This window comes from Chroicocephalus ridibundus, chromosome 2, assembly GCF_963924245.1.
Source record: "Chroicocephalus ridibundus chromosome 2, bChrRid1.1, whole genome shotgun sequence".
NCBI classification, from domain to species: domain Eukaryota; kingdom Metazoa; phylum Chordata; class Aves; order Charadriiformes; family Laridae; genus Chroicocephalus; species Chroicocephalus ridibundus.
The window spans coordinates 109,852,891-109,868,116 of record NC_086285.1 but is presented as its reverse complement, the minus strand read 5'-3'; the positions used below and the strand labels follow the sequence as shown (position 1 = coordinate 109,868,116).

The following is a 15,226-nucleotide window of genomic DNA, read 5'->3' as shown; positions in this document are numbered from 1 at the left end:
ACTAACCTCTGATAGAATTCTTTATCAGTTTGATTTGATCGTACTGCAGGGTGCACTGTGGCAGACTTCTACCAGAGATGCCCATTGCTTCAATGAGAGCTGTTAGCTACAAAGTGCGATGATGTCTTTAATTATTTCCCTTGAAATATGGAGCCCTATTGTGTGTGTTGCGTATTATTTTTAAATAAGATTCAAGCCTTCGAGAAAGCCACAGGTGGCCAAGTTGTGCTGAGGCAGTTCTAGGGGTTTGGATGCTATTTTAGGGCACGTTTTCTCTGTTCTTTTTACAGGAAGCCTAATGTGGTTTGATTTTCATTTCAGCAGTCAAGATGCCCAGGATATAGCAACCGTTACATGTTTGTTCAAGTCATATCATCACCCTGGCACAACAGTGTTGCACAGCCCCTTTTCACCATCTGTGTATAGTTGTGACAGCTACTGTGTGAAGACAAGCTTGCAAGTTTGACATTAGCCCAATGAGTGGGCAACCTGGCATAAAAATGATAAATAAGAAAAGAAAAATGAGTGCAAAACATTTCTTGCTGACCATCAAGAATAGGTGAGTCATGAAAGTGTACACATGATTTGTTCTTTCTCTTCTCTCTTCCTTCACTTTTTGGAGGACAAGTATGGTTCCCTGTCTTTCTTCATCAGGCTCCAGTGCTCTAACGAGGTCTTCTTTACACTGGTGGGAGCCAAAGAAAGTTCAAAACTTGCATGTCAAATGACAGTGTTAGTAGTCTTAAAATACAATGCTGAAAAGCACAGCCTTGCTTTTGCTTTTTGAAATACTCTTGTTTTTCCCTAACCTCACTTTGCTGTTGTTTACAACCGGAACATCACCAGGCCCATAAGAACGACACTTATGTCTAATTATATAGACTGTCTTGTCTGGTTTCAGTTGACACAGATTCTGTGAGGGTGTTCCTACACTTTGAAACTTAGAGACTTCTTGCTCTTTCTATTGCAAAGTAACACAGGTCACAGCTAAAATCAGGGGACAAATTTGGCAAAGGAAAATAGGGAACACTCTTTGCCTGTGTCTCTTTCACTTGGTTTCTTCTGCTTTATCTATATCCCTGTCCATTGTTATTGATAAATGAATTGTCATTGTTAAATGAATAAATGAATGGCTGAACCTGGTAAAGTCAAAGAGCATTGTCTGTTTGGTTTTTATTTAGTTTGTCTGGACATATACAAATGTATACGTCATCCCACCCTTCTGAACTATCCAGTCCAGCTATCACATGAACTCTCTTTCCTGAAGGGAACTTTGTATGTATTTTGTGAGCTCTCTCTGGAAACATAGAGAGGAAAATGCTCCTCTCGGGTTAGATTTGCATTGACCCAGTGCTGAGCACTGTGGCTGTGATCCAGCAAAGCATTTAAGGTTAGTTTATCTTTAAACATAATCCCATTGAAGTTAGTGGCATGCTCCTTGTACTTAAATTTAAACTCACAGTTGAGTGCTTTCCTGGATCACAGCCAGAGTACTCAGTACCTTCCAGGATTGAACTCCTCTCTTCTTTGACACTGGCCTAAGGCAAGATATAGAGATGTGTGAATATACATTCTTTATACTATAGAGGTTAAATACAATATTATTCTTAGGATTACTTCATATTCCGTTCAATACAAGACATTCTTAAAATTCTTGCCAGTTGTTCTGAAAGTGAGGACATTACAATTCCAAGAGTCTAACCTAGCCTGTCACTCCTTTCTTTTTTGATCATGCTGAATTTTATAACTCAGGAGATTCAGGTCAAGTTGGTATTCTGAATGAAGGTAATTTGTGAACACATGTTTAAATCCCTGCAATGTTCTGCTGACAAAGGCTAACTTAATAGGCAACAGATTCAACACATCTCCAGCACTGGTATACATTTTAAATTAAAGTGGATTTTACAGTTTGTACTAACTTGAGCCATTTGGGTCTGATTGAATGTCAAATGCTTCAGGCAGCCAAAGTTAAATATTTCTGTACCTGTACTAGTCTAAAGCTGGTTTGGATAGTGACCCCTACTGTTCCTCTTGAAATATAGACGTCTTGAACACCTCTACATCAGAAAATACAGATTCCACTATAGAAACAGCAGTCAACATCTGCTGAGGTGTATTATCAATTTGTTGAGGTATTTAGTATGTGGAATATTCATAGCTGTCAGAGTTATGAAATTAGTTCAATTAGAAAACTGCCCAGAGTTTGTGCAAAATCTGGAGGGCGTGATTTTTTGTTGTTGTGTTTTGGTTTGGGATTTTTATGTTTGTGTTTGTTGTGTTTTGATTTTGTTTTTTTTTTTAATTTCAAATATATGTCAAAGGTACCCAGTGCACTATCTCCATCAGATCAAATCAACTATAATGTCTGTAAATGAAACAAATGTATTACTGAAAATATTTTTTTTATTGACTGTATCATAGAATATTTAAAGGTGATCTCAAATCAGTCTAATGTAAGTTTGACTATAAATGTGGAATCACTTGAGAGGTGTTTTTCTCCTCCTTCTCCTTTGTTTTCTTTTTTTCTCTCCTTTTTTTCCCTCCTTTTTTTCCCCCTCTTAAGTATCCTTTTCAAATTAAAAGTCCATATTCCTTATCTAAATATCAACCAATCAGACTTTTTACCCCAACAGACTAATCATACATTCCAAGTATTATTTACTTGATTATAAAGCCTGCTTTGATGGGATACAATCACTTTTCTGTTCTCAATGACCCACTGAATTATGACATTACTCAGAATTCCATTTAGATGATGCAAATGACCTAATCGGCTTGTCTTCTGCCATGGTAATAACTGAACTTAAATGTCAAAGCAAACTTAGTAAACAAAATCTCCCTTTCATGTAACAGAAATTATGCTATGGGAAGCTTAGGAATATTAGCTATGGAAACTTTTGTTTCTTTCACTTACACAACATAGGTATACACATACACACTCATTTTATATACTGGCATTTCAGGATTTTGTATTCTTAGCAAAGAAGGAGGAAAAACTACACAACAAATAAGTAAAATGACACTAAATTAAAGCCACAGCACAGTTATTTTGTTTTGATTTCTATAATAATTTATGACTTTATCCAAAGTTTGGTCACAGTTTTCAATGAAGCAAATTATTTCTCTTCTCCTTATTCAAGTGGTGATTATAGTTGCGCTGTTTCTTCTATTTCTTTTTTTTTACCTTTATAAAAAGCCTGAATCAAGCAAGCTATGAATTAGCATCAGTATAGCATTAGTAAAAATATGAGCCACACAGCTAGATCAAAATTAACATTAAACTGGATGGCTTGGTAGCAGTTTAGTTTTGACAGCACTGAGATTCCTGAGAAACAGCTACCTACTTCTGTTTATGAGGCTTATGCAGCTATCACAGCTTGCTGTTTTAGGTACTTTACCCAATGTTCAAGATATCTAGTGAAAAATAGACAAATAATAACTACATATCCCACTCTCATATCTTGGTTACTATACAGGCTTCCACAAAATTATCACCTAAAAAGATGGGCATAGTCTTCTAGATTTTCTCAGAAACACAGAGGTGCTTTTCCAAAGCAAATGTTTGAAACTCCAACCCAGTCCTTGCTTGCACACCTATTTGGTGGCATCATGGCAAAAAAAAAGTCTTGATAAGTAGTGGTGAAATGCTGCCAACTAGACTTTCCAACTATTTTAATTTTTTATCAGTATCATTCTTAGTTAACTGATCACTGGAACAGGCTGCCCAGGGAGGTCGAGGTTGTGGAGTCCCCTTCTCTGGAGACTTTCAAGACTCGCCTGGATGCAGTCCTGAGTAATGTGCTCTAGGCAATCCGGCTTTAGCAGGGGAGTTGGACTAGATTTTCTCTAGGGCTCCCTTCCAACTCTGAAAAATTCCATGATTCCATGATTCTGTAAATGAAATTTGATTGTTTTGAGGAAGTCCTTACGCTGAGGCAATGCTAACTACTGTATTTCTGCAAGAGTGAGAAGTTAAATTAACTCTCAGTGTTAGTAATGATTCATCCCAAGTGACCCAACCTTCCAGGTGGTCTGTACTTTTGATTTTAGGCAGATTCACATCTGCCAGAAGACATAATGCACTTTTTACAATACGATTATATTTCTGACATAGTGCATATCTTCTTTTTAACCTGAAAATCAAGACTGAAGTTTGGTGACCTGTAATAGAAATCATACTTGAGATTCCCTGAGGGAAATCAAGAGTACTTTCTCCATTACATGTAGGCAATGCCTACCAACAGGGAGATTCTTATAGACATCATATTATCTACTATACCAAGCATATTAATCTAACGTGGACATAGAAGTTTCAAATTTGAATTCATATTCTTTCTTCATTTAGTTCAATGAACTGGTTAGGGACAGGTGTGAGAGTCTGATTTCCAAATTCAACAAAGTTTGGGATTTTCTTCGAAAATGAAGATAACAGCAATTAAAGAGGAATAAATAGTGAAAATAGGGAACCCAAATAAAATTTGGAGAAGAACTATGTTGTCTTTGGCTTTGTTTACATCACAGCAATGATGTCAAAACTCTATTTTTCATATAGTTATAAAAATCAAATATTAAATATTAAAGGGTTAATATTTTATTTTGCTATAAAAGCTATCCCCCAAAAGTATATGAAAAATATTTTCTATACTGTTGAATTATTGCATAATTTTCAAAGTTGTATACTAACTTAAGCACTGTATCTATACCTGGGATCTGACCATATCTTCCAGTTACAGTTGTCAGTCCAGTTTATAAATTTCTACTTACAGTCAACAGCCCAAGTTCATAAAGCATATTTAGTTGTTGTGTATATATGTATTTATGTACACACATATATATGAAATAATATTATCTTTAGAATAAAAAGACACCCAGAAACATTCTGAAACATTCAAATTACTAAATACCATTCACTAAAAATGCATTGTACAACTTAAAGATGAGTATCAGTCTCATAATTGTTTATTGCATCTGTGGTCTTCTAACATATTTTTATTATTTCCTGCCCCTTTTTTTCTCACAAGTTTATCTGAAATAGGAGTAATTCATTTTAAGATCCCAGTGAGTCTACGACAACAGTCTTCGGAATCAGATAATAAATGTCCTACAACAGCCAAGCCATATCATTAACATTATTTTACTGCAGCTTGATGCTCTTTTTACCATTAATATCACTGTGTTTCACACACACAAAACCACACTGACAATCAGTCCAACATCTTCCAATTTTTTTACCCTGCTTTTTCCTCCTTCTGTAATACTGCTTGCCTTCAAACAGATATTCTATGGTTCCTTGGTGTTAAGTTTTTAAAGGAGTAGTAAAATTTTCAAAGCCTTAATCACAGAAAGAAGAAATCAGTTAGCTTTTGTCTATTCACAGGAAATTGTTGTTGTATTTTCAACAGCTTTAATAATAACATGAAGAATGTTTGGATTCCATCTGTCACCACTTTTGGTTATTCATTTCATATTTGAGACTTAAAAGGAGAGGACACTGGGAGTATAAAGAACCTCTTTTCATTACTGAAATAGTTACATATAAGTATCCTCAGGACTATTCTGTTCCCTGGTTTTGGTAAGTAAGTGGCATGTGACAAATTAAATCATAACACAATTTGTCCACCCAATGTAGCAGAGACCACACAACTGAAGAGCAGCTTTGAAACACAGAACCTAAGAAGGATTCCAGTCGTTAGTCTGGTAAATCTGAATAAACTCAAACGGAATAGTTATCACTGCAAATTGCTTTATTCATTATCATCTTGTCTATACCTGTGCTGTATATTCAAAGGCTCAACATCTCACTTTTTATTTTAACTTAGTGATTTTGCTTTCGTGTTTTCTGACACAAAGTTCATTAATGATTTATGAATTATGAAATTCATACAAGAATTATGAATTCATGTGGAATTCATATGTGAAATTCAAAATTATGAAAAAACAAATCCCATGTTGATTATACTACTTTTGCTTGTATGCTACTAAGACCGGTGCTTAGACAAAATTGGTGACTCAAAAATGAAAACTTGAAAGAATCAAACAAGTTAGGAGAGGTGCCACAGTCCCTTTCTTTCCCTTGCAACATCATGAATCCAAACAGTACTGCTCTATGAGTTAAATACTGCTCAAATTAGGTGACATATGCATGCATACTCACATGTATTTACACTTACTATTTAGAAAAATAAAACAAAACCAATATTGTCTCAATATTACTTCATGTAACACAATGAAAGTACTGTTCATTAAGTAAGTAATAAGTATTACAAGCAAATAAAGGAGATCTTTTAAACAATTTGATACTTTGCTAGGGCTGCTTGTTTCCTCGGAAAAGGTACTTAGTTCTGTTACATCAAAATCTTTTGGGTCTTCTGTGATTTTTGATGGCTCTGTCACATTATTTCTACAGTTTATGTGGATTAAGAATGAACCAGCAAGGTCTGAATAAGACACATATCAGGACGGGGAATATGCAAACTTTCTCGCTGCAAAGCAAGGCACATACAGAAATGTGATTTCACGGTAAGCTTAAATTGACTACTAGAAAAGTTAACAGAGTCAAAAATAGGAAACTGTATCAGTTAAAACTTGCTGTTATTGTATAAAAGGTCAATGATCTTGTGTTATTATGTTTAAATGTGGAAAAATATTATCACACAAGGCCTATAGACTGTGTTTGTATAAACAGTTTTGTCATTTCTCTTTTGCAACACGCAAGCAGGGTTATAGCTGTGGAAGAATAGAAGAAGGACAATATTGCATTGGAAATAGCAAAGGCCTGATTATTTTTTCTTTCTGTTTGAATAATTTTTTATATAATTCTACTTCTGAGGTAGTTATCATTAATATTTCAATCAAAATCCCCCAACAAGAATCTGTGTTCCTTGTTATCTACCACTGATATGGACATATTCATAAACTTTTGTAAATGTAACAAATTACACTAAGAAAATACCAAACTTCACTTTACTGACTTTTCCTATTAGGAATTGACCTTCAGGGTTCCAGATCTGTTATTGCATAGCAGAATGACAGCCACAGGTGGATTTAAGGAAAGACAGTCTTATCTTACCAGGGAGTTTTCCTCTTGTTTAATCTCATTTGGTTATCCTCAGCTATACTCAGATAAAATATGTTGTGCCAGTATAAGATCTGAATGCAGTAAATCACTGAAATAAATTTAATAGAAAATTGGTAAAATATATTTAATATTTAAAATATTGTATACATTTGACATACATCAATAACTCTGTTAGAGCTGCACTGGTATATTAATTCTGTGTTTGCATTTATGAACATTTTGAAAAAAATGATTTATTACCAGAAAAAAAGCAAAACAAATCAAAACAAGAAACCCAATCCATGCACAGATTTCCATAATGGGCTCCATTTTTCAAGTACACTGAAGACAAAAGAAACAGATCTCCGATCTATTCTAATTCTTGGCATGAATGCTCCTTTATTTGTAGATCGTTGGCCTGACAGACTGGAAAGGCGACAACTTCTATTTCTTTTGGTGGCTCGCATCAATCTATTGCTAGGAAAATAGATGAAAGGTTCAGATTTGTATACACAGGCATCAGATTGAACTCTGCTGACGGCTATATTTTGCTTCTGTGGGATTATATCATATTCACTGTGTGCACTGTTGCTGAATGTCTTGCTCATAAATGTCCTTGTAGGATCAGTTGTACAATTTTTGTGTACTGTAATATACTGAAGCTTCTAGACAGATGAGCTTATAGAGGTGCAACAGAGCCATCCTGTACTTTAACAAATTGTTAAAGGGATGTGTCTGTCTTTCTTTACATCCCTGAAGGGAAGCAAAGAAAGAATAGTTGTGGATAGTATATATTTCATGAGCAAGTAAATCGAGTAATCCAACTGAATCCAACTGAAGACTAAGCACAGCTAGGCAGGTAGTGTGAAGAAAACCACTTTTGCAACTCAATTTGCTTCCATAAGAGGAATAACACTGGATTCAGGATGTGCAAAACCAACTACTAGACTGTGAATCACAACTTTTTGTTGCTTACTCTGTGACCTTTACAATTTCATAACATAGTCCATAGGAAAACATGCAAACAGCCCTCCCCACCCAACATCTGTCTGCACAGAAATGCTTCATGATTCACAGAGGTCATAAAGCTTTCATCCGTTGTTGTTGCTTAATTCTCTTGAGGAAATCATGAATAATTTTTGTGGTGAGCTGGACGTTGTACCACCATTGGGGAAAGAAAGAGTTAAATGCTTCCCAGACTTACAAAATTCTGCAAATTTCTAAGCTCTGTGTGATGCAAGGATAAAAATGTGATTCCACAGCAAGGAAGACAGAGAACAGACATGGATACTAATTACTCTTCCCAGTCTTGCCTTCATGATCCTTTTCTGGGGAAAAGAACTAAGAGGATTTTTCACTCCTGTCTTTTACATTTCAAAACATCACCCTTCTTGCAGCAGGCCAGGATAGGAGAGGTAATTGGACGAGGCTGTTTGCCATGCTGAAACTACTGAAGGGAAAGGAGTGAATGGGTAAATACTTAAGCCTCTTCTTCCATTCAACAAGCGTTAGAAGAGCAAAAAGTGTCAATTATGACAAAACTAGTGTGACATTTTTCACAGAGGCCTATAATTATAGGTAGAAGTTGAACAGAAGAATCATACTTCTATTTCTGTCTTCTTGGGACAGAGAGAAAATACATGAATCATTGAGTACCATAGTCTGCTGTTATATCATGACTTTCATTGATCAAATGGATCAATGAAAAATTGGGTTAATTGACTTTGTGGCTCAAAGCAGGACTATCTCGGCCATAGAATAATTCTAAGCTCTAGAAGTAATTCTGAAGCAATGAATCGGGGTAAAAGAATATACTGTTTTCAAATGATTAGTATTGTTCCAGTGTCCAGCCAAATTTTTTTCTGACCAGTTTGTACCTATCTAATTTTCTTTTAAATCAAACATAGTGACAATGATCGTGGGAGGCTTGAGATGAGCTGTAACATTTTCTGGTTTTATATTATAAAGTCCAACTGAAAAATAAAGGAAGTCTATGAAAATAAAGAGGAAATATCTTGTTTAATTTATTCACTTTTATATTCTGTATATATTTATATAAAAGCTGTGAATTTTTTATATATATATACATATATATATATAGTTCCCCTGGTCCAGAAGAATCCTGAATTCTATGAAATAAAAATTAAACATAAAAAGAATTCATGAGTAGGTAATCTCTAACATTTTTTATCTGGTCAATTAATAATTAACTTTAAAATGTGTATTTTTTTTCTTTTTTTTCCTAAATGAAATAAATTCCCAAGTGGAAGGTCATTTCAATCAAATAAATAAAACTTCAACAAGTAACTAAAACTTGAAAATGTTAAAGCATCACATTTTAATAATACTTGTCTTTCTTTTCCTTCCTGTTTAAGACAGACATTTGTCAATACTTACTTTTCTCCATCTATTCATATTGCTTTCAATAAAACTTTTTTCAAAAAAAAAACCAAACCCATTAGAAAAATCCCAGCTAGTTGGAAGCATTTGCATAAATATAAATATTTTTGAAGAAAAACACTTTCACACTGACAGTAAGAATGTTAAAACAAGCAATTTTTGAAGGTTTTGGAATCTGTATATTCTCATGGCTGCTGAAGGCTAGTACTTCTGATAAAGTGGATCAACTACATACTGTATTGAAGAGAGTTTAAAATGTCCTCAGTGACTTCTGGATCAATGTCAGTGAGTGACACTTTAATACTTACTCAACACTGTTTGGTTCAGAACCTGAGAACAGGACTGATAACAGTCTATGATTTCCTTTAGTAACTCTCCTATTTTTGCAGGGGCTAGTTCAGAGCCTGATACAAGATATTGCAAACTTTTTGATTCCTGCTTTCACACTCTGGTGCTTCTGAGATTATTATGCCTATTCTAATTAAATGCTTGCTATACTGTAGTCAGTGTAGACTATAATATTTATGTGTCCCCATAATTAAGATCTGACATAATTCAGAGCCAAAATTCAAAGTTTTCTTCATCTTCCAGATATTATACAAGATACTGAGCTTCTCAGCCAGGGTTTGAAGGTAGTTTCAAAACCAGGTATTGTAGAAAGAGGGAGCCAGGCTTCATAATTGAAAGATGACTGAGGCATTCATCTGTGAAGTTTATGCATGTTTTCAATTAGTTGCAAATGTTCTTTACAAAGTTCAATATATAAGACAGGTTATTTTGGAAAACCCACACACCCTTTCAATCAACAGAGATGCTCTTTGGGACAAGTGTAGACAATTTGAAACTGGGGAAAATACATGAACAGGTAAAAGTGAAAGGAAGAAAATTAGGAATATGCCAACTATTATGATGGAGTAACAATAAGGCATAATGAACCACAGATCCCCTTCTGATTATCCAACCTCTGAATGTGCACAGCACTTTCTCAAAAGTGCAAGATACCTTTACTTGCTTTTGATCACCATCTATACCTCTATAACCCCATCCTAGACACAAGGAAATTAGGGATTTGCTGCTGTCGTGACCAAGACTCTGTCTTGAAACAGAACAACCTGAGGGAGTCAAAAACAAGTCCCAAAGTTTAGAGAGTAGGAAGACAGATGAGCAAGACAAAAATAAACACCATACCTGCTTTCTTCATAAAATCAGTTGTCTCTTGCTGTCAAGGAATTCCTCTTAGATTCCCTTTTCTATGTGTGGCTGAGTCTCAGCATTCAGTGATATTGTACGTCATTTATCACTACCAGCACTGGGAGCTACACCAGCATCTGTGGGATATGTAGTATGTTTTGGATGAAAGCTCTCCCTGTCACCTTCAACAATGCCAATTGTTCTACATCCCCAGTGTTCTGCACTTGTCTTTGGTGGTTAGAAACCGCTGTCGCAGCTGCAGTGGGAAAGGGTTTTGAATAAATATTAGGCAGACAGCAAACATACTATATATAAGCTTTACATGAAATTCTGTTCTAAACTATAAGTAATGTGGTAAGTTTTAACATTCTTTATGAATGTCTAAATTAGAAGCCTACTTTATTAATTGTCAGAAGGTGTCTAAGGAAAGACTATTATTGTCCTAAACTTTCCAGTCAATAAAAAGAGTCAGGCATTTCTGATTCAAGATACGGCTGCATTAAGTGGTCAAGTTTGAATTCAGGCTTGAGATCTCAGACCCAGGAATCTCTGGCACTGTAGATACATTGCTGACAGCAATTCCATCCATGCTGCACTTCGGTAAAAGTAATTTTTTCCTTCAAAAGCTATCTACATAGTTTTGTATTGCAATATGATAACTCCTCTGGTACAAACTACCCTATCTGCACCATTCAGTCTTCATAAGCGTTGAGCATGAGGAAACTTCCTCATGAATAGAGAGGTCTGACTCATCTCACACCATGCTGTCCAAACAAACTTTCTGTAGCTGCTGTGACAGCAAGAAAAACAGATGAATCTGGAAGAAGGAGACTGCCTCAGCATCTCTGTGTTCTCTGTTTGGGAGCCACATGTACCCAAAGCTAAGAAGGTAAAGTAATTCCTCAATTTCTGTTCTGCCCTTGACATTGGGAGTTTCTGAAGGTATCCTACATGGGAAACTACAAATACATGTTTTGGCAGACAAGATCACAGAGGCATTGTGTTCCCCTTTACCTTTTCAGTGACAGTTGCAGAGGACAGAGAGCACCACTTGGTGATGGGATCCCATGACTCTTCAAATATGCATGCTTACTTGAACGATTTTGATAAGAAAACTAAAGTCTTAGAACGAAAATCAAGCCAGGAAGATATCAGAAAAAATGTGCTGAAGCACCTAATTTAAGGGCATATGCTCTGACTCGTTCTTTTGAGCAACTTGCCTTTTCTCATTGATGCTGTGGAGCTTATTATCTTCATGAATGAGATGACTAGGACCTGACATAGTGCTTGGGTGTACAGTTGCTCAAAGGCATTTCCACTGCAGAAGAATCTGTCAAAAAATGGGGATTGAATCTTTCTGTTAAAGTCTGAAGGTTGATGACAAGACACTTAATACCAACTGTTGCATGTCCTTTTTCCTGTGTTTGTTTCCAGTCTCATTATGTCAAAAAAATGCTTGCTAAGAACTTTGTTCTTATGAAATGATTTTATTGCCTTGGATTTCAATAGCTATTCTGCAATCACCAAAAGAGAGGTTGCCACAGAGAACTGATCTTCCGCTTAATTGCAGGTTGTTTCTCATCCTTGTATTGTATCTGTGCACATTTGCTGAGACGTAGGTCCCTGACACATCTACCATGTGCCAGTTTGATGCTATATCTGAATTGATCCCCTTTATTTTGTTGGCAGGGCATGTAGATGAAAGGCTATGGCAGTATACACTTTAGTCTTACTGTGAGGTACTGCCAGGGCACAACTGAGAAGTGATACCAAGTTCTGCAATCCAGTGCAGTTTCCATGTCCCCCACATTTGAGCTACATGCTTTGTCTAAATTCTTGGCAAGTTAGTTAAGGTTTCAGGTCTGTTTATCATCTGATTTATTTCAGACATTGTCAAGCAGGTTTATTAATGCTAAGTGCAGTGGGAAGCCTTGTGATTATCATTTATATGATAAAATGAGACAGATAATAAGATGGACAAATAGATAAGGATTTATGCAGGGATAGGAGGAACTATTCCTGAAACAGAATGCTTACAATCACACTGTTATTGTAGGCATTAGGAAGCGATTCCCATCTAGAACATTTCAAACCCACTGCACAGAAGTGGATTTTGGTGACCAGCAGTACAATTAAGATGTAGAATTTAAATCTAATTTTGAAAATGGCTATACCCTTTCCCCTTTGTGTATTATTAATATGTTTTTCTTGCATTTATCTATTTCATTTAATGCTGTGTGGCCTTAATACTACTTCATATGACACTGACTTTTGCATAGTAAAATAACTTCTCTGACTTGATGGGTATTGATAGTAATGGAGAGAATAGATGAGCTTCAAGTTCCCAGTGTATTGTCAGATATTACTATAATTCATGATAGAAACACGTTTTTTGGAGTGGTTGTGTTTTCTCACAAAAATGCTCTTTGGTGTTTCAACATCTAGCAAATGTTGTGACTAGAAATTTTTACAATTCATTATTTCCAAATGAAATACACATTGAATGCTTACTAGGTTTTAGTTTATACTTGTGTTCGATATTCCACAAGATTCATTTATGAAAAAAAAAAAGGAAAGAATAAAAAAAGATTTAATTAAGTTGAAAATACTGGTTTTATTGCCAGTGAAGAATAATCATTTAATTTCAGCAGTTCTTTCATGAGTCTATGGGCTTTTAGAATCATTACAATGGTAGCAGAGATTGAGAACATCTGGTGGAGATATTTTGTATTACCTGAATGTGGAAAATACAAAAATGTTGTATGGTTCAGTTCAGGTACAGTTTGGTCATATGAGCATTTACCACGCAATATCAATCTTCAGCCATTAGTGTTAATGAAAACACGGAAAAAGTCTTTTGAGATATGGTAGTTAAAATAATTGTTTATCCACATTTGTCATCTTTAATAAAATCGTTTACAGATTACTCGGCTTTATTGCATATTCACAATTCAGTTTGCTTTTAAAACTTACTGCCTTTGGCTATGGCTCATAAAGAATAGGGAACCTGGATTCACTCCTTAAGAAAATTCTCTTGGATACTTTTCCTGGAATAATGGTTTTGGGACTACACTTTTTTTTCTGAAGACTAATAGAGATGACTGTCATCCTTTCTAACCTACAAGTTTTGTTTCTTTTAAACTGCAATTTGTGTGTGTGTGAATGATATATACATACTTCACATTTATATTATTCAGTAGTCACCATTTATTAAGCATTTTTTTCTACTGATATTATTCACCAGTACTCCAAAACATGGTTATATAATAGTAAATAAACCAATATAACAGCATTCCTATTACAATGAAGAATGCTCATACACACAGGAAGACATGTCCTAGCCTTTGGAAGTTTTCAGGAAAAATGGACAAGACAACACAGGTCCCTTAAATGTTCATCTAGTGCCTCGTCCTTTCTGTTATACAGTTTTGATTTTGCCGAACGATTTGAATATGTATTCATAGGAATACCTAAAAAGTCAAAAAACTCCAGGCTGCAGTATTTTAAATTTGGTTTGGAAATAACATTCCTAAGCCATAAGGTGTTACCAACTCTGAAAGTAATTTTGAGTCCTTGAGCCTAGAGTGGAAACCTGGCTTTTATTGCTAATCTCTAGTTGACTCATAAGCAAAACAAAATGTTTGAGAGACTTTTCTATGAACACAGAGCACCCACGTAAACTTTCTGCAGATATAAAACCATCAACTCGCACATCCTATAATCCTATAATTCCTCATTCTTAGAGCAATAGAAATATGTTTGAACATTGTCTGCTTGCCTGACTTTACCGGCATTGGTGCTTAAGTCCTGAATCAGTTCGGAAGTGCATCATGACTATATATAAATGTGTCCAAATTACGTGGCTTCAGATAGGCAGTCTAATCAGACCAACAGTTTTACTGTTCCTCAAATTGTAAACCATGAGTGCTCACTCGCATTGACCTTCAGTCTCTGAGGCTCCTGCAGTCTAGAGAGACTACACTGACAGTAACAAATGAATGCTTACTTGCACATTAATTTATATTTGCTTCCTTTCTTATGACTCACCCCCAGCACTGTTCTACTTATAAAATTGCAAAAAGGTTTACTTTCTGTTAGGAGTCTTTTTTTTTTATTATTATTTCTTTGTTTTCTTTTCAGACTCATTTGACAGATTCATTTCATATTCAGAATCTGTTAAAAGTCCATTGCTTTAGAGGAGTTTAAGTGGTAAAAGGCAAATGTTAAAAGGTTTTCACTGAAGAGCTTTCCTCCGTGTTTCTGCAAGAGGATGTCCATTACAATGATATTGAGTGGCTGTTGCAAAACTGAAGCACTGGCAAACAGAGGAATGATAATTGTAACCAACCATCTAAACTGCACCATGAATGTTTTCCTTATGTATCTATCAGTAGTTTTAAAAATTTTTTGATACCCAGAATCTTCCCAGTTGTTATTATGATGGATGCTGCAGTTCTCTGTGTGGCAACCAATACAAGAAGATAAATTTTTTGTCTTCTATACTGGAAAAACAAACCCCACAAGCCATTGCTATCCTCTGCAATGTCTCAAAGAGGCGATCAGGTAATCACATGGAAA

At 35.4% G+C, this 15,226-nt stretch overlaps 1 protein-coding gene across 9 annotated transcripts in view; it reads right to left on the bottom strand.

The window, feature by feature from the left end:
• CDH19 (cadherin 19) overlaps nucleotides 1-10,783 on the bottom strand; it is a 117,396-nt gene extending 106,613 nt beyond the window's left edge. For 3 of the 9 annotated variants that reach the window (XM_063326450.1, XM_063326451.1, XM_063326456.1), the window contains exons 1-2: nucleotides 10,646-10,771; nucleotides 1,461-1,538 (exon numbers count right to left, since the gene is read on the bottom strand). The gene's annotated coding sequence lies outside the window, so the exon portion shown is untranslated. Of the gene's footprint in view, nucleotides 1-547; nucleotides 566-1,460; nucleotides 1,539-7,069; nucleotides 7,167-10,645 lie in introns of those variants that run through there. The other 6 variants (XM_063326449.1, XM_063326455.1, XM_063326448.1 and 3 more) reach the window with 5 other exon arrangements.
• Between the last annotated feature and the right edge of the window lie 4,443 nt (nucleotides 10,784-15,226).